This window comes from Medicago sativa, chromosome 7 (assembly GCF_051527215.1).
Source record: "Medicago sativa cultivar Bolivia chromosome 7, Bolivia_mono, whole genome shotgun sequence".
Lineage (NCBI taxonomy): Eukaryota > Viridiplantae > Streptophyta > Magnoliopsida > Fabales > Fabaceae > Medicago > Medicago sativa.
In genome coordinates, this window is record NC_140755.1 from 103487267 (window position 1) to 103512241 (window position 24975).

The 24975-nt window shown below is 31.2% G+C and overlaps 1 long non-coding RNA gene and 1 pseudogene across 1 annotated transcript; one reads left to right on the plus strand and one right to left on the minus strand.

Annotated features, from left to right (window-relative positions):
• Nucleotides 1-8961: 8961 nt before the first annotated feature.
• LOC146911597 (NAC domain-containing protein 83-like) lies at nucleotides 8962-9859 on the minus strand (annotated as a pseudogene).
• Nucleotides 9860-15416: 5557 nt separating this feature from the next.
• On the plus strand, nucleotides 15417-16895 carry LOC146911598 (uncharacterized). The gene is made up of 3 exons (XR_015018733.1): nucleotides 15417-15718; nucleotides 15978-16071; nucleotides 16595-16895. It is a non-coding gene; the product is annotated as an uncharacterized LOC146911598 (long non-coding RNA).
• The last annotated feature ends 8080 nt before the right edge of the window (nucleotides 16896-24975 follow it).

Genomic DNA, 24975 nt, shown 5'->3' on the forward strand with positions numbered 1-24975 from the left:
CACGAGATTTTTTTTTTATTTCGTTATGTCTTAAAGGTTGAAAATTAATTTAGGATGCTTCATTGAACTTTAGGATTCTTACTGGAAATTCATGATGGTCAGTATAGATTTCATATCTTCGTTATTTCATTTTCCAGGTTTGCCTCTTTCGCTCATGAATGTTTTCAAACAATTGCTCCAAGACATGGTTTAAAACATCCAACCAAATATAGCTCTGCAAATGACACTATAAAAGTATGTGAACATTGTGAAAAATCGTCACATGCAGCCTGTAACACAATATTTAGAGTATCTGATGCACATGGACAGGTTAACTTATAAGTTGATGATAATTTTTTTTCTAGAATTGATTAGAGTATCTAATGTTATGCATCATGACTGATTGTTTACCCGGATATGACAGACTAACAATGCTCTTGGATGTCTGTCGAATCTTGATGTTTTAGTTTGAAAACTGATGTTGTTCAAGGTTGAAATAACAGATGGAAATTTGCGTCATAACTGGAGGATTATGGTGTCAAGAGGACTTCTGCTAACACTGACCTGATCAAACAGTTTATGTAGCGTGACAATATTAAGGTATTGATCACATAATTATACGTTGCAATATGTGTTAATCTTGAACTTGACAGATGAAGTGTCTGCCTGTCTGGTATGGTTTATATTAAGGTAGAAATAACCAACTAAACAGTACTATGTGTATATGCATTGCAGATTATCAATGAAGAGGTTGAAAACTTCTGTAATAATGTGGCTTTAACACAAATTGATGCAGATTCGTTGGAGGTGAAATTGAACCACCTTATTATTGGTAAATTGTTTTATGAGATAATGTTGACAACTGATACTGAAAGTTTATTTATGATTTCCCAAATTACAGGGTTGATTGATTGAGTGTGGTGACTCAACCAAAACAGTGTTGAGCCAGATGAAGATGGTAATTGCATCAATACTACACCAAATGTGGTGTACAAAGAAGTCTTCCCCTATTTGTAATAATTTTAGATCCTTAATGTGAAGCAATTTATCATGCTGCTCATAATGTTGGTGTAGTTAAAGGAATTTGAGGTTACTGGCATGTTAAAGTTTAATAGGCATATTCCATATTGAAAAATGCTAGATATTAGTTACATATTATGCTATATGTACTGTTATTATATCTAATACCATTTAAGGTATGGTTCTGTATACATTTTTGTTCCAAGGAAGTATTTCAGAATGTTTGAACTTCTATGCAGTATAAGAATCATTGAGCTCATTTTGTAATTCACTCTTTATATAACATTTTCATTCATTGTATTCTCATATTATGCTTAATTTTATTTTGTTACTATATAAGACTGTCTTGCAACTATTTTACCAACATGTACATATATTATGTGTTATATTCTACTAAATTTTAATCCAAACTATAAATGCCCGTGCGTCAGCACGGGTGCAAGGTCTAGTAAAGTATTAACACGAAAATCAAAGCAACAAAAACAAATTAAGTATCATATGAGTACCATTTTTTTTATATGTATGAAATGTATGTCGGTGTAAAAAAAATAAAGGTCATGCTCCCTTAAAAAAAAATAAAGGTTGTTCTAATTAATGGCACATGAACACTCGGGTGTGCAAAACTCGGGTTCCAGTCCTTATTAACATAAGAAGATTGACGTTTCCTTTGTGTTGATGTCATTTTTCGTCAAAATTTTTAAAACCGTTAACATGTCCCTCCTTGAGAGATGAGCCACCTTTTTTAAACTATGAACAAAATGCTTAAGTAAGCAACCGGATTTCCTCTTTGATTTACGCCTTAATTTGCTTGTGGAGGCAAAATACTTAGGCTTCGCCTTTGGAGAAAAAAACCACACTTACGTCAACGAGATTGAGATCTTGCAACTTACTGAAGCTCCAAAGTCCGAAAACTATAGACTATTGTCAGTAAGAGGACACAAGCTCACACGACGTTCACCGTGACTAGTTTGGTCCTCCACAAAACATGTCGAGACCAAAGGAGAAATAACTTCATTACCACCTCTTGAGTAAGGAACCAAACATGGTTCCACCTCATTGGTTGAACACACGTTGTCACCAATACCACGTGTACTTATTGGAGCGGAGCTTACCGTATTTTGATCAACATTAATAACTGCGTCAATGTGGAAATGGATTCAACATGATTAACATCCTTAATCTTACTGGTAGATATGAAAATACTAAGCATTTTCACAAGTCTTACTATTGCAAGTATACATTGTCTCAAGTAATAGTATATAAAGATCAAACACACAAGGATTGAGGGCATTATAGCTTCTTGTAGCTTTTCAATGGTAAACTTGTTTGCGAGAAATAAAATAAATTATTTGGTGTCACAACACTAAAAGTAAATATTAAAACAGTAATAGTTGAGGAGAGCAGTGAAAATGACTAAGAGGTTCTCAAATGTGAAATCGTGGTTTAAACAATGAATCTGTTATGACAGAGTTTTGCTACGATATAGAGAGTTGTAGTTTTCTATGGCTTCTTGGCAACCCGGTGACCTTGGAGAGTTTTCCAACTCAACCGCTATGTCAAGCATGTGAATACACACCTTCCGAGGTACAATTACAATACTTAACATGCAGCATTACCTGGTTAGATCATCAGTAGTTCTACATCTAGTGAGAGGCTGAGTCGTGGCCTATGACAAGAATCCTAGATAGATCTTGGCGCATCTCTTAGCGTTTTCAAGATCTTTCTTGTTCATGTTTTCTTTCGGTACTCAGAGACGTAACTTGTATTAAACAAACATTCACGTCCCCATCCCCTCCAGGTCTCAGGGATTTTGTCAATAAAAATAAAAGTGATCAAGTTTTACTTTCAATAATTTGGCGTTAAAACAATTTGTTTAGAAGAAACCTACATTTAAATCTTAAGCAAATAATATCACAACTTCATCTTGTTTAACCCATAAAAGGGGTGTAGCTGGTGATGAGCTTAACCATAAAAATAAAGATGAATGAAAACATAAATAATACCATGAAAAAGTTAGATTAATTAGATAAAGACAAGTATGAATATATTACACTACAACGAGGAAAGAGGTGAGCATAAGCATCACCTTAGTAATCCTCTCTGATTCACTAAGAACCAACGCTTTAGTGGCTGCTAACCCTAGCTGGAACTTGGCCGCTCAATTTAACATAGCAAATTTCGAACATTTGACATTAACATGTGGTTATCCTTCTGTAGTACAAGTTCAACCACTACAAGTTATACCATCTGGTCATTTCCCATAGGAGGTGTCCTTATCGTATATTGTATCTTTTATTCCTCATACTGCAATCATTGGCTCCAGCTCACATGACTTAGTCCTTAAGCAATGATAACAAGGGCCCTAGAAGTTTGTACAATTGTACGGCCGTACAGGCAATGCAAAGTGATGCATTCCCAAACATCCTTCCTAACGTTGCATCTACATACATCGCCAAACTTTTTTCCACACTGTATTTTCTTGAATCTCCAGATCAAATCCTTAACATATTCCACAAAACATCCACAACAAGCCGTACTAGTTCAAAAATACTAAAAACTATAAATTCCTAAATTGTTATTATTAGATGCTACATGTCATGTAATCACTTAATTTCTCATAGATTATGGGAGATAAGTGCAATCTAATAACCTACGATTTTGCTGGTTATCACTTACCGTCAACATCAACTTGATTCTTTAACGTTTCAACATAAATCTCCTTCACAATCTTTTCTTGGGCAACCCACTCTTCATTCAAGTTGTCAATCAAAACATTAACTCCACGCTGCTCATTAAGAACATCATTCACACGTTGTTCATCAAAAACATCATTCACATGTGTTTGTTTGGAACTAACTGAATTTGAATTCAAGTTTTCATCTAACAAGCAAGCATCGTTGCCAAGACCCAACCCTCAGTCTTCAACAAAATTAAATGTAAAGACCTTCCCATCAACCATGACATTTTCAAACAAATTTATGACCTCCAAAGATTTTGTAGAAATTAAAATGCGTGCATAATCTAACCTTTGTTTATCCCTTTTCAAAGAATTTGTTTTCAAAAAATCCCGCTAACTGAAAAACACAATTTAAATAAACTTTCATTCCAAACATGCACAGTACGCAATATAAACAAAGCCAAGCCCCTCTCTCATAATAATGTGGATTCGAATTCCACTTATACAAGCTTCGAAAAAAGTACTGAAAAATCCTTCACTTCATTGAAAACATACAACACATTCTCTTTACCTGTACAACGTAAAAATACCTTATCACTGCTCATAGAAATAACAACAAAGTCACAAAAACATGTGTCCACAATACATATTGTTGAATACATTGAATAGGTCCCCATTAACTAAGGTAGCAATCATACCATTACGTGGCCAATTGTAATCCTCTTTAACCGAGTTGTACTTGCATCCTTGTTTGAAACCAACACACCCCCCAACCTTTCGAACTCGAGAATCCACACCCCCCACCTTCGCAACCACTCCATGCGTCTCCACCACATGTTTCCCTAAAGTTATCAGTTTCTTTCTCCTCCGCTGCTCCTCCCTACCACCAGTATCAAACCTCAATCCCTCCCTCCCTCATAATTTTTTCTCCCTGTTACACTGTCCCAACAGATTTTCTCCAAGAACACCCTTTGTAACAATTTTTTCTCCCTCTTTGCTCCCCATTCACGTCAATCACCCTCTCCCCAACTTCCGTCTCCTTCTCATATGCGTTTGAACCTTCAAAACTCTCAAAGCAAGTAACTCTTGCCCACACCCGGAAAAATACTACTGCATGCCTCTAATTACTCATTATCATTACTATTGCTAACTGCAAAGAGATTGCTGATGCTTTTGTGATAAACATAGTAAAACTAATTTACACATATTTTTGTAATAAAAAAGCGTAATTTTTTTAAAAAAAGTAGATACTCATTTCAATTGTGATGTTGATAAAAAATAAAATAAGAGCTTTTTGATCTTATAAAAATCCTCTTAAAAAATAGATAGCATTTCAATTAAATAAACCTTGAACTAAAATAAAAGATGACATTTAACCATGCTAGGAAGGAAAATGGATAAAATATCTAACAATTACAAAAAAATTGTTTTCTTGTCTTAGCTACCATATATTTATATATTATATAGCGATGTTTGCTACTACTATTTGCTCAAACTTAATATTTTCCAACAACAGTTCCTTAAAAAAATTATTGGGAAGCATTTGAACATCTTCTTCTTCGATTAAGCTTCCTTCATTCTTCTCTCTCAGTTCCTGTGAGAAAAGCTCAGGCCAAGACATAATGGCACCACCATCTTCTTCTTTGTCTTCTTCTTTGTTCATAATGTGATCATCATCTTCTTTGTTAAATTTGGAATCTATTGGTTTGAGACTTTTAACCACATCGGTCTTGATATTTCCACCATCAAGTTGATTTCTTGAATTTTGGTCAATATTTTTCTCCAACCAAACATTATTGTTCTCCTGAAAAAATGAAAATGCAAAAGCTCAATAATAAGGAATTGAATTATCATAATACAATTTTTGAATTTCAATTTTGGTTATCATTTAAATTTTCTTTCTTTGTAGCTCTTAAAAATTATAAGAATAAGTTGTTTTAAATTTTGGATGAGAGTCTAAAACACACAATTGATGTTAGTACATGAATTAAAAAAATCAGAATATTAAAATAGATCAAAATAAGTATATGTTAATTTTTTAGAAATGAAAATAGATATTTAACTCGAAAAATAAATGAGAGAAAATCTGAAAATTAAAAATGATTATTGAATACAAAATCAATGATAGTCACATACTACTATTTTGTCCTTGGGCAAAGTACACACTATTTAAAGTACATTGTAATTTATATAATATTTAAAAGATCACTATTTTTTTTTTTCCATAAAAAGTGATAAGATAATTGTATTCAAAAAAGAGAGAAGTGTATTACATATCGTCTAAAAAAAAGGTATCACCAAAGTGTAACAGAAAAAACTAGTGGTAACAAAAAGATTCTCTTAAAGTTAAACCCTTACATACGTTCATTTGTTAATAGTTAAATAATGAGGATGATATTTGTACTTCTATTCGATGACAACTTTTTTTTCCTCTCTTCTTATTGATCAAAAATAATAGAGAGAAAAAAGAAAGGAGGATAAGAACATCATGTAAGTATGAAAGAAAAATTTATTCAAAAGTTGTTACAAAATAGTTGTACAAATATTATTTCTTTTAATTAATACTCCCTCCGTCTCAGTATTATTGACGTTTTAGAAAATAAAAAAGGTAGCAAAATGTTAGTCGTTTTGTGTTTTTTATGCATAATTAAATCACTTTTTCCAACTTTGCCCTTCATGCCTTTTACTCCTCCTCTATTTGTATGTGCTTTCTTTTTTGAAAAAAGTAATCTTAAGCCATGTGTGAAGTAAGTACTCGGCTGCAATTATGTTAACAATGTTTATATCACCTTTTGTAATTAATGCCTTAATGTGACTTTTAATCTTTCCAATAATTTAACTTTAACTAAATGTGATTTTAAATAATAATAAAAATAAGTAGTGAGGTTAGTTTAGTAAAATTAGTATGTTTGTTGACTACTTTATTACATTTCTTAATTTGTGTGTAAAAACCTTAAACGACTATTATTTAGAGACGGAGGGAGTACATCAACAAAATCTCTGGTTACACAAACACAAATAATTCTTACACTTTTGGTGGTAGCTTCAGGTCCTAGAAGGATGGTCTCTTTTGGACAAATAATTCCCACATGCTCATCTCTTTTTTCCTTGCATTGAGGCTCTGAATTAACCACCTTTCTCCTTTTGTGTTCACCATTTGATTGACTTTTTGGTTCTTTAATATTATATTTCGTTGAAACATTATTGCCCTAAAAATCAAGAATGCAAAATAGTTCAAAATTTACATCAAAATTTGATTTTTAATGGTTGAAAAGAAGAGGAACATTGAAAGGTGGTGGAGTTTAACATGGGAAAGGTCAATCCTTTCCCACCATGGGAAAGCTTGTTTTAACCATTAGATTACTGATTTTATCATGGTCTCACCACACTATATTTTTTCTCTTTCTCTTTCACCATTCTCTTCAACCTCCATCAGACTACCTACTATGAACCCACCACCACCAATGACTGCAACCTCCATGAGTATTGATATCTTCAGATTATCTTCAAAAATTATTTTTTTTTCCTTTTCACTTTCCCTTTATCTTCAACCTCCAAATCTGCAATTTTACACTCCCTTTAAATGAAGAACAACAACAACCTGAATTTTCAACATCAAGAACCTCGAGTCCTATAATCATCATCAACATCTCAAATGGCATAATAACCAATAAATCATGAAAATAAAAATCAAGAGTGTCCTTGTTCTTACTTGTTCAACATCCTGACAAACAAATTCATGACAATCAAAATGGGTTTTTTCAGCATGTTCTAAACATAAAGAAAATAACACATACCCAGAAAAAATTAAAAAGACAAGATTTTTAATATGAAAACAAAGGTAAATAAAGAAAAAGGATCAAGAAATACAGTTGCTTCCTTGTGACAATGACGGCAAGTGTAAACCTCATTGCAACAAGGAGCATGAATCCTACATCTTCTTCTGCAATGCTTGCATCTATCAACCAAAAATCAAATACCCACAAAACTAAAATTCATAAAATCGATGAAATTTAAATCAAAATAAAAAAAATATAGGAAAAAAAATGGAAGGAGAAATACCCATATCCCATCATTGGTGGTGGTGGGTTCATAGTAGGTAGTCTGATGGAGGTTGAAGAGAATGGTGAAAGAGAAAGAGAAAAAATATAGTGTGGTGAGACCATGATAAGATCAGTAATCTAATGGTTAAAACAAGCTTTCCCATGGTGGGAAAGGATTGACCTTTCCCATGTTAAACTCCACCTTGAAAGGTGGTTTTTGCTTTTTTAATCTCATCCATTGATTTCTACTGTGTCAAGTGTCATAAATTTGAGCAAAAGGATTGGGAAACCGGAGGAAAGGATTGATATAGATGAACATGGATACCAAATATAATGGAAGTCGAATTTGGGTAAAAAGTGGAATTTGGAAAGACTCTTACAATAAAATCAATTAAATCTTACATGGAAATCTCAAAAATTTGATAATTTGAATCAAAGTCTAAAATCTTTTACTATTTTCTTGTTTTACATAATAACATATTTTACTTCAATCACAATCTTAACAAATTAGGCAATCTTTAAACAAGATTTCAAGAACTTAGAATTTCTTGAAAATAGGTAAATCTATACACACAGAGTGAAAGCAGTTTTTATAAAAGAACTGGTTCCTAACAAAAAGAATCGGTTCTTTATTGTTTCTAAATCCGTTTTTTTTTTGTTATATTGTTTTTTTTTCTATTGAAAAATATAACAATTTATGTTGTATTTGTTATAATATTTGTATAATTGAAAATGATAAACACCGTTTGTTACAAATTAACAGTCAAAAACATATATGCTTATAATTTTAATCAAAATCAAAACCAATATTTATACCTACGATTTTAACCAACATCTATAACTATAATTTTAATAAATTTACGGGTTAATAATAATAATAGTCCCCATGAGCATAACTCAGTTAGCAGGGAAATGCATTGTTATATACGTGGGGGTTGGAGTTCGAACCCCGGATACCTACTTATTTATCTTGAAAAAGGTGAATTATAACCACTAAACTACCTGACAAAATAATAAAAGGGATAAAATCCACCAAAAGAATTGCAGGGAGCCCTGGGTGGGGGGTGGGGGACGGGACAAATAAGACGGGGATCTTGAAAATAACCAAGTCTTGAATGCATAAAATCCCTAATTATCAGACACACACACACACACAAAAATATCACTTTATTATTAACAGCCAATCAGGCAACATAATCTATTACCTTAAAAAAAAAAAATAGTAGCTCTAAATATAGTGTGTTAACTTACAGATTTGTCGCTTTCCGCATGTCCGGGAACAACCGTCTTTCCTTGCCCATCTCGTTCAACATTAATTCTTGGCAAGCCAATGCTATTCATTAAGTGAGAATTGGATTGGTGTTGATTGATTTTCAAATTCTTTCTAAATCTGCACAGAACATAGTTCTTGGCCTGCATAAAGAAAGAAAAAAACAAAGATTCAAAAGCAAATTATAAACATGTGCACAATACCAAGGAAAAAATGTCAATTTGACATGCAGTGCTACGAACTTAGGCTTAGTTATGAAATGTATGACCATAAAATAAACTTAAACATTGGTCTTAGTTCAACAAAAATTAAAACGAGGTGGGATAGCTAGTAATCTCTACCTTAACATATAACAAACGAATACATGCTCGGATGGTAGATTATTCACGTTGATCCTAACTAACTAACAATATAAATATATCATATCGCTTACCAAAGTATTGTTAATCAAACATTCAGCAAGGTTATATTCATGCAAGATCCATGCACCATCATGGAAAGTGTTACTCTTCCCAAAGCGAAATCGTTTTTTATACCTAAGACTTTGTTAGTCTCTTTGGCAACTATTCTTTTTCCGGTGTCTTCACCTTCCCACGTACCACTTCCAATAGTACGAATCAAGCGTTTACTAGTGGCAGATTTCTTCTTTAAGGTAGTGAAGAAATATAGGTCTTTTCCACAATATGAGTGAGAAGGTGCAAACTCTTCCCAAATCTCCCAAGGATTCTTTACAATACCAAACAATTCGTAGTCAAGAACAGTGATATAGTTGGGCACTGGATTATTGTGAATTTTATTGTAGAGGAATGATCGGATAAGTTCATCATCAGTAGGTGTGAAATCATTATTTGAACGAGAATTGACAGTCATTGTGAATCTTGAACAAAGAGTATTCTCTCTTCAATTTTGTTGTATATAATGAACTATGCGAGCTCTCTATTTATAGAAAAAAAATTCACAACTAATATTGAGAAACTTTGGGAATAATTAACTCACATTGTTAGATTTAGTACATAAATATCTTTTATTGAGTACAAAAATATGACACCAAAATATTTTATATTTAGTACCAAAATATCTCATAGGAACACCAAATTATTTTGGATCAAGTATCAAAATATTTTAGATTGTGCACCAAAATATTTCAGATTGCGTTTCAAAATAATTTAACAAAACTTGAGTGTGTGTGTCTATATATATATATATATATATATATATATATATATATATATATATATATATATATATATATATATATGGGTCATATCACATGAGAATGACTTTTATATATGAGAATGATGAGAATAAATTGCAACCATTAGATTAAAAAACAAGAGCTGGATTAAAATAACTTAAGTGAGTTGCCAATCATGTGATTATTTTCTCACTCACTTCTATCATTCCCTTTCAAGTATGTACCTTAACCCTTCTTCTTCTTTCAAAAGTTGTGTCTTCTTCCCCCTCCTAATTAACAATATTTTCCGGCGAACCTGACTCCGGCAACCACAACCCTCTCCGGCGCAAAGCTCATTGTCTTTGTGTCTTCTCCATCACTGTTTCCCTCTCACAAGTCTTCTCTCTTTAACCATTCACATTTAACAAATCTGATCTTTGAATAATTTTAAATTAATGTATAATTGGGCATGACTCTTCATGGTTTGTATCATGTTGAAATCAATTTTTACTGAATTGGGGTTGCCTTTTTTCATGGAAATCGATTTTTAGTCCAACACAGTAAAAATTGATTTCAACATGATACAAACCATGAAGAGTCATGCCCAATTATACATTAATTTAAAATTATTCAAAGATTAGATCTGTTAAATGTGAATGGTTAAAGAGAGAAGACTTGTGAAAGGGAAACAGTGATGGAGAAGACACGAAGACAATGAGCTTTGCGCCGGAGAGGGTTGTGGTTGTCGGAGTCAGGGTCGCCGGAAAATATTGCTAATTAGGAGGGGAAGAAGACACAACTTTTGAAAGAAGAAGAAAGGTTAAGGTACAGACTTGAAGGTGAATGATTGAAGTGAGTGAGAAAATAATCACATGACTGGCAACTCACTTAAGTTATTTTAATCCAGCTCTTGTTTTTTAATCTAATGGTTGCAATTCATTCTCATCATTCTCACATATAGAAGTCATTCTCATGTGATATGGCCCTATATATATATATATATATATATATATATATATCCCCTAAAAAAATGAGTACATATTATGTTCACAAAATTATGCGCATTTTAGAGGTATACTATATAAACACTATCAATGTGTATTCTCTCAAAAAAAAAAAAAAAACACTATCAATGTGTATGATACTATGATCTATCCAACATAGAATTTTTACATTTTTCAATTTACACAACACTAATTCTACCTAATGTAGGACCTTATGTTTAATCTTTTAACGCTTGATTTCCACACTTGCTCCAACAAGAATCTAATTGACCACCTTTAATAACTCTTGTCTTTCAACCATGTTTTTTCATTCAGATAGCTCAAACTCAATGAATTAATAGGATCACGATTTAAGTTCCACTCAAACTAACATTTATTGAGAATCTTCAAATTTTTGTACTTCTACATATTGATATATTGAATATAGAATATATAGTAATTATAGATAGTAACTACAATAAGGGTTAAATATATTTTTGTTCTCTATAAATAGGTCAAATTTTCATTTTAGTCTCTTTAAAAAATTTCTTCAACTTTTAGTCCCTCAAAAGTTTTTCATCTTCACTTTTGGTTTTTCCTTTTTTTTGGTAGTGGCCGAGGTTTGAACCCTGGACCTTGCATATTTTATGCATTGTCCCAACCAGCTGAGCTAAGCTCACGAGGACACTTTTGGTTTTTCCTTTAAAGTAAACTCATATGTAGAATTCATATTTTCAAAAAAAATTTTGCAGAAAATTTATAATATTATAAGAATGGCTCCAAAAAAAACTAGATTTTTTTGACAAAACATGAATTAAATATGAATTTTTATATTTTTGACGGCTAAAAATTCATATTTAATTCATGTTTTGTTAAAAAATTATAATTTTTTATGGGAGAGATTTTTGCAATATTCTACACATTTCTGCACAATTTCATTAAAAAAATACAAAATTATGCATAATTTCATTAGAAAATACAAAAATTTAGTTAAAAAGAGAGACCAAAAGTATGGATTGTAAATTCTATAGGAACTAAAAGTTGAAGAAAAATTTTAGAGGGACTAAAACGAAAAGTTGATATATTTATAAGGATCAAAAATATATTTAACACTTTAAGTAATATCATAAAAAAAAATAGAATTGTATTAGTTGCTCACGTGACAATCACCCTCTTCTTAATTTTTTGGCTTGATTATATAAATGGTTCTTTAACTTATTTGTTGTTTTTGATTTGGTCCTTAACTCTAAAAAATTTCCGTTTGGTCCTTTATCTATATTTCCGTCACTCAAATTGATCTCTCCGTTAGTTTTTTAATGCCTAATATTTTAGATATGATTTCAGCCATTAGATTGCAGGTCCATTTTATGTAACGGTGGACCACCATCACCAATTTTTTTTCCCTCTTTCTTCATCTTCTTCCTTCCCTTCTTCGTCATCTTCATCTTTCATATTCATAGAATAGAAACTTCAAACTTACCCAAAAAAAAACAGAAAATAAATTAAAATCTCTCCTTTTCCACTCTCTTCAAATTAAAACTCATATTAAGCCTAAAATCAATCTTTTCCCCTTTTTTCTTTCATCTAAACATCAATTTTTGTGTCCTCGTGAGCTTAGCTCAATTGGTATGGACAATGCATAAAATATGCAAGGTTCGGGGTTCGAACCTCGGTCACCACAAAAAAAAACATCAATTTTTGTCATTGTCTCAAATCAAAGAACCCAAATCCATTAAATTTTCCTCTGTTCCTCTTAATTCCAAAAATTCCAGAAAATCAAAGCTGTATGTGAGAAAATCCATTAACTGACTGATCTCCCTCTGTTTTCCAGAAAATCCATTAACTACTTTGTATTTTTTGTTTTGCTAAAAAAAAAATTGGGGAAAAAAATAAGGGTTAGCAAAATTGAAGAATGTTAGTGTGTTACAATCCAGCAAACAATAACAACAAGAGAGAGAAAAAGAAGGAGAAAGTTGTTCGTGACTCAAATCAGTAATAACTTTGGTGGATGATTATTTTTTTCTTCAAAAAAAATAAAGTATAAAAGTCCAAAATACAACAATTTGAAAATCCAGAACCAACAATTCTCATATAAAAAATAATCATAAAAAAGTCAGATGTTTCACATCAACAAGATGGTTATTTAGGGAACATCAATAACATAGTTAACAAACCGAAAAAGTAAAGAGTACTATAATTTATGTAATTTGGACGTTCTCAATCAACACATACATCTCTTTGTCCTCTTTATATATCTCTTCATTTTTTTTTTTAAAAACTCAATATCTGATTCAAGAACCGAACTAATCCAAGAGGTATCATCCACTTACGAAGACCCCATTTAAAGGCATAACATAACTTTGTATGAACTTAACCCATCAAAATTGACACTAAAAAAACCGATTCTGAAACTTTAGGAGAAACACACTCTAAAATGTCAAACCAATACCGCTAAACCAGCCCCAATGAATTCAATATATCTCTTCATTGAGTAAGAGAGAGTATGATTATAAAATCATAAATTAACTAGGTACGTGAATGTGTTTAGAATAATTTATTTAATAAAAAATAAATTATTTATATAAATATAATTTGTTCAACCTGATGATTGCTCGGTCTTATAAACATTTGATATTAAATGTTTGACAAAAATGTATTTTTAATCCACCTATTTTTAAAAAATAAACTTTGGTTCGTAATATAAAAACTAACTTTTTGATCTCCCAATTTAACTTTTTTTCTTTCTTTTGAATTTTAATCTCTCATCTCATTTTTCAATATAATTTGATCATTATCTAAAATTTATTGAGTAATTCTCATATAAAAAATAATCATAAAAAAGTCATAAACATTTCACATCAACCACATGGTTTATTAAGGAATATCAATAACATAGTTAACAAACCGAAAAAGTAAATCCTTCAAAAAAACCGAAAAAGTAAAGACTACTATAATTTATGTAATTTAGACGTTCTCAATCAACGGTAACAACACATACACCTCTTTGTCCTCTCCATATATCTAAAATATTTTTATTTTATTTAAAAAACTCGATATATGGTTCAAGAGTCGACTAATCCAAGAGGTATCATCCACTTATGAAGACCCCATTTAAAGACATAACATAACTTTATATGCACTTAATCCATCGGAATTGGCACTAAGAAAATCGATCCTGAAACTTTAAAAAGAAGACATTCCAAAGTGTCGAGCCAATACCACCAGACCAACCCATATGAATGTCGTATATCTCTTAATTGACTAAGAGAGTATGATTGTAAAATCATAAATCAACCAGGTACGTATTACAAGGTTTGATTCTAATGTGTTTAGAATAATTTACTTAATAAATAATATATTATTTATATAAATATGATTTTTTTTTTAAGGATATATAAATATGATTTATTCAACCTAATGATTGCTCGGTCTTATAAACATTTGATATTTAATGTTTGGCAAAAATACATTTTTGATTCACCTATTTTTAAAAAATAAACTTTGGTTCCGTATTATAAAAACTAACTTTTTGATCCCTCAATTCAACTTTTTTTTTTCCTTTCTTTTTTTTTTTTTTGGATTTTACTCAATTTAACTCTCTTTCTTCTTTCTTTTGGATTTTACTCTCTCGTCTCATTTTTCAATATATTTTGATCCGCATCTAAAATTTATTGAGTAATTAAATCTAACAACTTAATAATATTTTCAAAATCACGTTTGATCTGTTTGGTTGATTGGCAAGATAGTAAAATCACCGTAAACCATCATGTTTTTGTGAACCGTTCTCTATGGTTTTGTTTATTTCACCGTTCAACCAAACACGCATTAAGTGAAATGTGCAACATATCTAATGCAAAGTTTTGAGTTAAGACGTGATGTCCCAACACCTACCTAATTGTACTTGTTTCGTCAAGGTGCTAATTTAATTTGTCGAAGTTACATTATTCAGTAAGTGTGTGTATACCACTACCAGTTAAGCAATATTGCCAAGAAGTAAAAATATTTGTCCATGCGTGTATGTGATTATGATGAAGAATAAATCTGACTGTCATTTTAAACTCTGGCTACATTGGCGGCTGGAAATTACATGTACTTGAAGTTAGATGGATATTTCCACTTCTTCTATCTAATTTAAGACCATTCATGACGATTGAGCGGTTTGCTTTAAATCATTGGGAGGTGGTAGAAACAAGACATTAATGAGTTTACATATATTACAGAGTGTCAAATGATCAAACCTTATATACCCCCCTTCCCAATTGCATGCTCCATATCAAAATGAGATTCACATTATACAAATAATAACACTCTTGTCACTGCTCTCAATTGGTTTGCATTGCATGGCTACTTTTTGGTTATTGTTTTTAGTGTTGTAATAATAAGCTTGGTTGGTTTTATGCTCAACCAACACAAGATTTCTTCGTTTTGGGAGATTCTTTATAGTGGATAGTGGTAACAATGATTTTGTTGCTACCACTGCCATAGTTGACGCTACTCATCCGTATGGTCTTGATTAGCCAGACATACCTAGTGAACATTTTTCTAATGGCCCAAACATCCTCGATTTAATCGGTATGATCGAGTTTTATTTTTTTTTTTTTGAGAGAAAAAAAATGTTTACACTAGCGAGAGAAATTTATATAAGAGAAAACGTGAAATTCTGCAATATATATTTTCAATTTTTTTTATTAATGCTTATATATTGTCAAATAAATCCACATGCATGTATATCGACTAATCATAATTGTTTCTACTATTTGTATATATGCATGTCTCATGTCACATGTGTATGGTGTATTTAATTAATGTGCATCATTTTTGTTATTTACAGGTTTGGAGCTTACACTTATATATTTGTGCCCACTACTAGTTGGAGAGAAGCTTGTAATTGGTGCCAATTTTGCATCCACTGGATTGTATTCAAGGTTTGCAAGTGTAATTAAACTATTAATTCAATTCAATTCAAATTGTTTTAAACATCAATTTTACCAAACTATAGTTTTGATGGGTAATTAAGAATAAGATAATTTAAACTTTGCTCTGCTCTAGCTTAAACCTCATCATAAATCTGTCCGATAATTTCACAAAAGGCAAGCTTTGATGCAAGAACCTCCTCACAAACAATTGCAAGCATATTAACAATAACAATGTGATGCTGTAATGTTTGGATACTAAAGGGTGAGTTCTTAAGAAACAATGAGATGCTGCCTTGCATCCCATAAGATGGATGAAATAACAATGCTAGCTAGAGATACTTAAGAAGAAAATGTGAGTGTTTAGCAGCAAGTTTAAGATATGAGGTTTCTGAGAACAATGAAAAGCTTAAAGAGAAAAATAATGAAAAGAAAGTTCACCATATATAACTTTGATTGAGAAAACTGTGACGAAAAGTCAAGAAAAAGATTTGGAAAGCCCTGAGATATTGTTTCCTTCGAGCATGGTTTGCAGATGGAAAGAGTCGTCATCGTCTTCAGTATGTGGAAGTCGTTGAATGAATGAGTAAAGGAAGGAACCCCTTAAAGTCTTATACCGTCTATGAAATGTTGAAAAGGATGAAACACTCAAGTGAAGTGTCTTATTTTGTTTGTCGAGAAAGTTTTTGAGCACAAACAATGCGTTTGGAATGTTTGGATGATGAACTTTGAGAGAAGAATTGTTTCGTGTTTGATCATAAAATTGTTTGAATAATATTTTGTCCACCAAAAATTATATAAGACAAAAAATTGTTCAATACCATCAAAGTTTCTTATGTGTTGTTGCGTCTCTTTGTTGTGTTGTGTTAAGAGTCCCACATCGGTTAGGAGTTGGCCTGACAATTTGTTTATAAGTGGGGGCAATCCTCACCTCACAAGCTGGTTTTGTGGGGTTGTGTTGGGCACAACCATGATTTCTAATATGGTATCAGAGCCTCTTCACGATTCTTTGGGCCACCTGTAATCACACCTGTAATCAGGTTTCCATTATCTCGGGCCACCCGTCATTTATGTTCGCGCTTCAGATGTGCCGCGCTTCAGATGTGCAATCCTGAGCGTGAGGGGATGTGTTAAGAGTCCCACATCAGTTAGGAGTTGACCTGACAATTTGTTCACACCTGTAATCAGGTTTCCATTATCTCGGGCCACCCGTCATTTATGTTCGCGCTTCAGATGTGCAATCCTGAGCGTGAGGGGATGTGTTAAGAGTCCCACATCGGTTAGGAGTTGACCTGACAATTTGTTTATAAGTGGGGGCAATCCTCACCTCACAAGCCGATTTTGTGGGGTTGTGTTGGGCCCAACCATGATTTCTAATATGTTGTCAAGTCTTGCTCTTTCTATAGTACTTCTTTTTAGCATATCAAACTTGTTTATAAGTGGGGGCAATCCTCACCTTACAAGCCGATTTTGTGGGGTTGTGTTGGGCCCAACCATGATTTCTAATATGTTGTCAAGTCTTGCTCTTTCTATAGTACTTCTTTTTAGCATATCAAACATAATTAAGATGTTGAATGTTCTATAGTACTTCTTTTTAGCATATCAAACATAATTAAGATGTTGAATGTTCAAAATAATTACAATTTACAAAGTATTTTATCAAAGTTAAATTTATGAAATGACACAGAAGTTAAGAAATGTAAATTTCTTTACACAACCAAATCTTATTCTCTCCTAAAAAAATCATAGGAAATTCTTCTTCCATAAGGAAGAGACGACTCATTAGAAAACATTATTCAAATCCAAGACATTGAGTTCATGTGGTTAACGAACTATTTATTCGATCTCTTCCTCTAAGAATTGGAGGGTTAAAAAAATGTTGTCAAGTCTTGCTCTTTCTATAGTACTTCTTTTTAGCATATCAAACATAATTAAGATGTTGAATGTTCTATAGTACTTCTTTTTAGCATATCAAACATAATTAAGATGTTGAATGTTCAAAATAATTACAATTTACAAAGTATTTTATCAAAGTTAAATTTATGAAATGACACAGAAGTTAAGAAATGTAAATTTCTTTACACAACCAAATCTTATTCTCCCCTAAAAAAATCATAGGAAATTCTTCTTCCATAAGGAAGAGACGACTCATTAGAAAACATTATTCAAAATCTAAGACATTGAGTTTATGTGGTTAACGAACTATTTATTCGATCTCTTCCTCTAAGAATTGATGGGTTAAAAAAATATTATTGAATAAGAAGTTGTAGAAAATGAAAAATTATCATAAAATGAAAATGTAAGCAAAACAAAGCCAACTCTATTTTTTTTTTTCTGGCGAAGTTCCTTCTTATTACTCTCATTACTTTAAATTAGATTATTCAAGAACTTTAAGCACAAGCTGGTACTTTTATATTTTAATTTTCTCTTGACAACCGAAAATACTTGGATGTCATTGGTAATATTTTTTTTTTTTGGCTTTCGCACCGGTTTCCAACCCACCAAAGGTGGGCGACTAATCCGGCTCATGCGTAGAGGCATGCACACTGGCCAAATGTTGTTCTCCCTGGGAATCGAACCCGGTATTCAGTACCATTAATTTATTTTAGATGAGAGAGAATGATTAAAATAAATTATTTAGATGAAAGATAATGAGTGGTTAAGAGAGAGATGAGAATAAAAACACCAATGACACCAAAGGCCAATGACACCTAAGTGCTACCTCTTGACAACTTCTTCGTCAGCTCCCAATTCAAGAAAATCTCTCTTTGAGAGGTGTGTTCCCTTAAAGGACTGAAATTTCTCGGGCGATAGTACCTATACATAATCTAAACCATGTCCCTTAGATAACTAACCTTACTAGGGTCTGACTAAATCAAAAGATCAATTGTGGCACACTACATTGGCAACAAATCATTAAGAAAAGATTTAGACTAAAATTATATAGAGAACATAAATCACACACAACCAGCCAAACTAAGAGTATTACACATATTCTGAGCTATTTACATCCAATCCTAACACAAGAGAGTTTAGTTACCCATTTGTCAAATGAAGAATAACAAAGAGTTGTTGAATTTTGGAGTTCTAACCTTCCTTGGCCTTCAAGAGGCTCCAACCACTCTCTACCCTCGTTCTATTGGGTTTAGAATTGATTGAGTTTTACAATGACTTGCACTTCTTATACCGTTTATATTTTAACACCAAACAAAATCAATCATTTTTTTTATAGAATTATAACCTCACACAATATTAATTAGAGTAATGATATTTAAACAACAAAAAATTGACAATTGTCAAAAAAATGAAGAAGAAGAAGAAATGAACGTAACAAACACAGTGTGACCCAACAATATAATATTTTAATCCAGTATTCCTAAAAAAAACAAATATTTTAATCCAGTAATATACTAAACACCACACATTTTTTTAATGAGACTAGCTTCTTGCAAACAAAACTTAACTTAAATAACTAATATGGAAGAAAAACTTAAATGACAAAGTAACTAAGATGCAATTTTGAAAGAAAAATACAGATAGTCCACTGTGGAAGGTAGTTCGCCCTATGGTCTATTCTATGCAAGTAGAAGTAGAAGTATCACCCGTCTGCAATACAAATTTTTTATTGATCATTATGTGCGAGACAAGGCCTAGCTATATACCATTGACCAACATTGAATGAGATGGAAATTAAATTTGTTTTTTTTTTTAAGATATAAATGTAAATTTTTTTTTTTGGGTACAAAGATATAAATGTAAAACTTTATCACGATCAGATCATGTAAAATTTTAAGTGAAAGAATCCATTTTCAATCTTACATATTCATTAGTCTATATGTACCGAATTTTTTATTTATTTTTTTATTTATTTTTAATCTCTTCAGACAAGATCCACATACAAGCTCACAGGGTCAGGAAAATTGGGAACAAGATAAACAAGGTATTAAAAAGGTTTAAATGTGGTAGATACATCTATTTTAGATTGACTTGTTGACACAGATTTGAATGTGTACAATTTCTTACGCATATCCTTCGTGGCAACTGTGACTTCTGTTTGATGTTTCCGTCTTGTATAATTGTACCAATTTGACACCTTTAGCTCAATTAATCAAGAGTTCTCTTTTTAATTTAAAATACATCTGTTTTTACATAATCATTTTTATAAGGTAAATTTTAAAATTTTAACGACTGAAATTACTTCAAATATGATCTAAACTCACAAATTATATGTATTATTATGATTTCACATGCAATAAGTAAGAAAACTTAATGTGCATAATAAGTTAGTCTTTTTGGTTGGACTCTTCTTCTAGTGAGTTTGAGTCATAAAAAATGGTTCTCTCATTGTAAATTAGACTATGGAAATGGCCATCTATACACTAGATTAAGGTACACCCCAACTATTAATAGACGAGTGAAAACACTAAAGGAAAAAGACTTTCCCATCACGTCAATGATGGTATAGTAAAAATCATTAATCGTTGGCATCTCTTTAAAGGGGTGACAATGTTATGCGTCACATATAAAGTTAAAGAAAACTTGACGTGGACATGTAGCCATACGACTCTTCCACCTAATGAATTAGTCCTTTAGGTTTGACCTATTACAAACTAAAAAATGATATTTATTTATTCATTTGAATTGGTATAGTACACTGAAAAAACAAACAAATTAAATCATGCAAACGAATACTGATCGATTGAATTTGTAGTATCAAAGTTAATATATCGATCTGAATCAAACAAATACTACAATAAGAAGATAAATTAAACAAAACCATAGTAAATCTACAAATAAAACAACATTATACTCGCCCTTTTGAGTGTTCGGTTTCCTCAACTTTTTGAGTTAACCGAAGTTAGTTCATTGGTGGCTGAGATGTTTGCTTTAGGGTGGGGGTCAGTGATGAGGCGTGGAAGTGGCGGCGTCGGTTGTTTGCGTGGTAGGAAGAGCTGGTTGGGGAGTGTAGTGGTCTGTTATCTAATGTTGTTTTGCAGGTTGACACTGTTGACAAGTGGCAATGGTATTTAGAGCCTGACAAAGGTTACAAAGTCTGTGGTGTTTATCAGATGCTAACTACTATCGAGCAACCTATCCACATAGCTCCATCAAATCTGATTTAGCATAAGGAGGTGCCTTTGAAAGTTACGGTTTTTGCTTGGCGTCTTCTTCGTGAAAGGCTTCCTACAAAGGACAATCTTCTTCGGTGCAGCATTCTTCATCATGACTAGTAACATACCCGTGCATCCGCACGGGTACTGGTTGGTCGGGGATGATTTTTGGTAGTTTAAATTTGACATTATGTATTTGTAAAAAGTTTAAATTTATACCATTTTAAAGTTAATTATTATTAATTTTAGTATATACATTTTTTTGTGAGGAATGAATTTTAGTATATATATGTACTGAATAAATAAAATAATAGTTTAGTAAAATAAATAAAATAATAAAAAATTGATGAGGCAATTTACAATATTGGTGTAAGAATTAATACGTGGGGTAAAAGTAGTATAAAATATTTGTTACTAAATTTATTGGGTCAACCCATTTATTTTGAAAAACATTTGATGAACTTAAATAGGTATTAACGTTTTATACAATTTTGTATAAATAAAAATTTGTCCCATGTATCAAAGTTAATTTAGTGAGTATCAACTTATCATGTACATTTGAGTTAATTCTGAAATATTAGACAATGCCCACTTATCCCGTGCATTTTAGTTATTGAGGGTTCAATATAATTGTAAAATGAAGTGATATTTTAAATAGTATAAACATTTTCGAAAGAACAATTTTTTGATAAATAACAACTTGTACCTTGTATCAAAGTTGATTTACTCAGTGACACCTTATCCCGTGCATTTGAGTTACTTTTAAATTTTTTCGTAAATGCCCACTTCTCCCATGTATTTTAGTTATTTAGAAAATTTTAGACAATGCTCACTTATTCTGTGCATTTTAGTTGATGAAGATTTAGTATCATTGTAAAATAGAAATGAGGTGATATTTTAAATAATATAGACGCTTTATTATGAACAATTTTTATAAATGAAAACTTGTCCCGTGTATCAAAGTTAGTTTAGCAAATAACAACTTATCCCCGTTATTTGATTTAATTCTAAAAATTTATTTGTGAAAAATTGGCAAGTGCATGATAGTTTAATTTAATCAATGTCAACTTCTCTCGTGCATTATATTAATGATAATTTGTCTTCTGTATAATTATTCTTTTTAATCAATGTCAACTCGTCCTATGCATTTTGGTTATTTCTGAAATTTTAGTCAATGATCACTTATCTCATGTATTTTAGCTTATGGGAGTTCAATATCACTATAGAATTGAAGTCAGATGATATTCTAAAGAGTAGAAACGTTTAAGCAGGAACAATTTTTTTTTTAAATGACAACTTACCCCATATATCAAAGTTAGTTTAGCCAGTAACAACTTAACTCGTGCATTTGAGTTGCTTCTGAGATTTTAGTCAATATCCGCATCTCCCAAGCATTTTATTTATGAACATTCTTTTAGACAATCCCACTTATCCCATGCATTTTAATTGACGACGGTATAATATCATTGTAGAATGATATTCTAAATAGTATAAACGTTTTATCAGGAACAAATTTGTATAAATGAAAACTTGTCCCATGTATCAAAGTTAGTTTAGTCATTATCAACTTATCATGTACACTTGATTTAATTCTGAATTTTTAGACAATGCCCACTTATCTCGTGCATTTTAGTTGATGAGAGTTCAATATAATTGTAGAATGATGTGATATTCTAAATAGTATAAACATTTTTTAAAAGAACAATTTTTGATAAATAATAACTTGTACCGTGTATCAAAGTTAGTTTAGTCATTATTAACTTATCATTTACATTTGAGTTAATTCTGAAATTTTAGACAATGCCCACTTATTCAGTGCATTTTAGTTGATGAGAGTTCAATATAATTGTAGAATGATGTGATATTCTAAATAGTATAAACGTTTTTTGAAAGAACGATTTTTTGATAAATAATAACTTGTACCGTGTATGAAAGTTAGTTTAGTCAGCGACAACTTATCCTGTGCATTTGAGTTACTTTTGAATTTTTTGTAAATGTCCACTTTTCCCATGTATTTTAGTTATTTAGAAAATTTTAGACAATGTTTACTTATTCTGTGCATTTTAGTTGATGAAGATTTAGTATCATTGTAAAATAGAAATGAGGTGATATTTTAAATAGTATAGACCCTTTATCATGAACAATTTTTATAAATGAAAACTTGTCCCGCGTATCAAAGTTAGTTTATCCTATGACAACTTATCCCCTTTATTTGAGTTAATTCTAATAATTTATTAGTAAAAAATTGGCAAGTACATGATAGTTTAATTTAATCAATGTGAACTTCTCTTGTACATTATATTGATAATTTGTCTTATGTTTAATTATTCTTTTTAATCAATGTTAACTCCTCCTATGGGTTTTGGTGATTTCTAAAATTTTAGTCAATGATCACTTATCTCATGTATTTTACCTCGTGGGTGTTCAATATCACTATAGAATTGAAGTTAGATGATATTCTAAAAAGTCGAAACGTTTAAGCAAGAACATTTTTTTTTATAAATGAGAACTTACCTCGTATATCAAAGTTAGTTTAGTCAGTGACAACTTAGCCCGTGCATTTGAGTTGCTTATGAGATTTTAGTCAATATTCGCTTCTCCCAAGCATTTTATTTATGTACGGTGTTTTAGACAATTCCACTTATCTCATGCATTTTAATTGATGACGGTATAATATCATTGTAGAATGATATTCTAAATAATATAAACGTTTTATCAGGAACAAATTTGTATAAATGAAAACTTGTCCCATGTATTTAAGTTAATTTAGTCAGTATCAACTTATCATGTACACTTGAGTTAATTCTGAAATTTTAGACAATTCCCACTTATCCCGACATTTTAGTTGATGAGAGTTCAATATAATTGTAGAATGATGTGATATTCTAAATTGTATAAGCGCTTTTTGAAAGAACAATTTTTTGAATAATAATAACTTGTACCGTGTATCAAAGTTAGTTTAGTCAGCGACAACTAATGCTGTGTATTTGAGTTACGTTTGAAATTTTAGTAAATGGCCACTCCTCCCATGTATTTTAGTTATTTATAAAATTTTAGACAATGTTCAGTTATCCCGTGCATTTTAGATGTTGAGGATTCGATATCATTGTAAAATTGAAATGAGGTGATATTTTAAATAGTATAAACGCTTTATCATGAACAATTTTTATAAATGAAAACTTGTCTCGCGTATCAAAGTTAGTTTAGCCAATAACAACTTATCCCCTTTATTTAAGTTAATTTTCTAAAAATTTATTAGTGAAAAATTGGCAAGTGCATGATAGTTTAATTTAATCAATGTCAACTTCTCTCGTACATTTTATTGATGATAATTTGTCCAATTTATAATTTTTTTTGAATCAATGTCAACTCCTTCTATGCATTTTGGTTATTTCAGAAATTTTAGTCAATGATCACTTATCTCATGTAATTTAGCTCATGAGAGTTCAATATCACTATAGAATTGAAGTCAGATGATATTCTAAAGAGTTGAAATGTTTAAGCAGGAACAATTTTTTTTATAAATGACAACTTACCCCATATATAAAAGTTAGTTTAGTCAGTGACAACTTAGCTCGTGCATTTGAGTTGCTTCTAAGATTTTAGTCAATATCCGCTTCTCCCAAGCATTTTATTTATGTACGGTCGTTTAGACAATCCCACTTATCCTATGCATTTTAATTGATGACGGTACAATATCTTTGTAGAATGATATTCTAAATAGTATAAACGTTTTATCAGGAACAAATTTGTATAAATGAAAACTTGTCTAATGAATCAAAGTTAGTTTAGTCAGTATCAACTT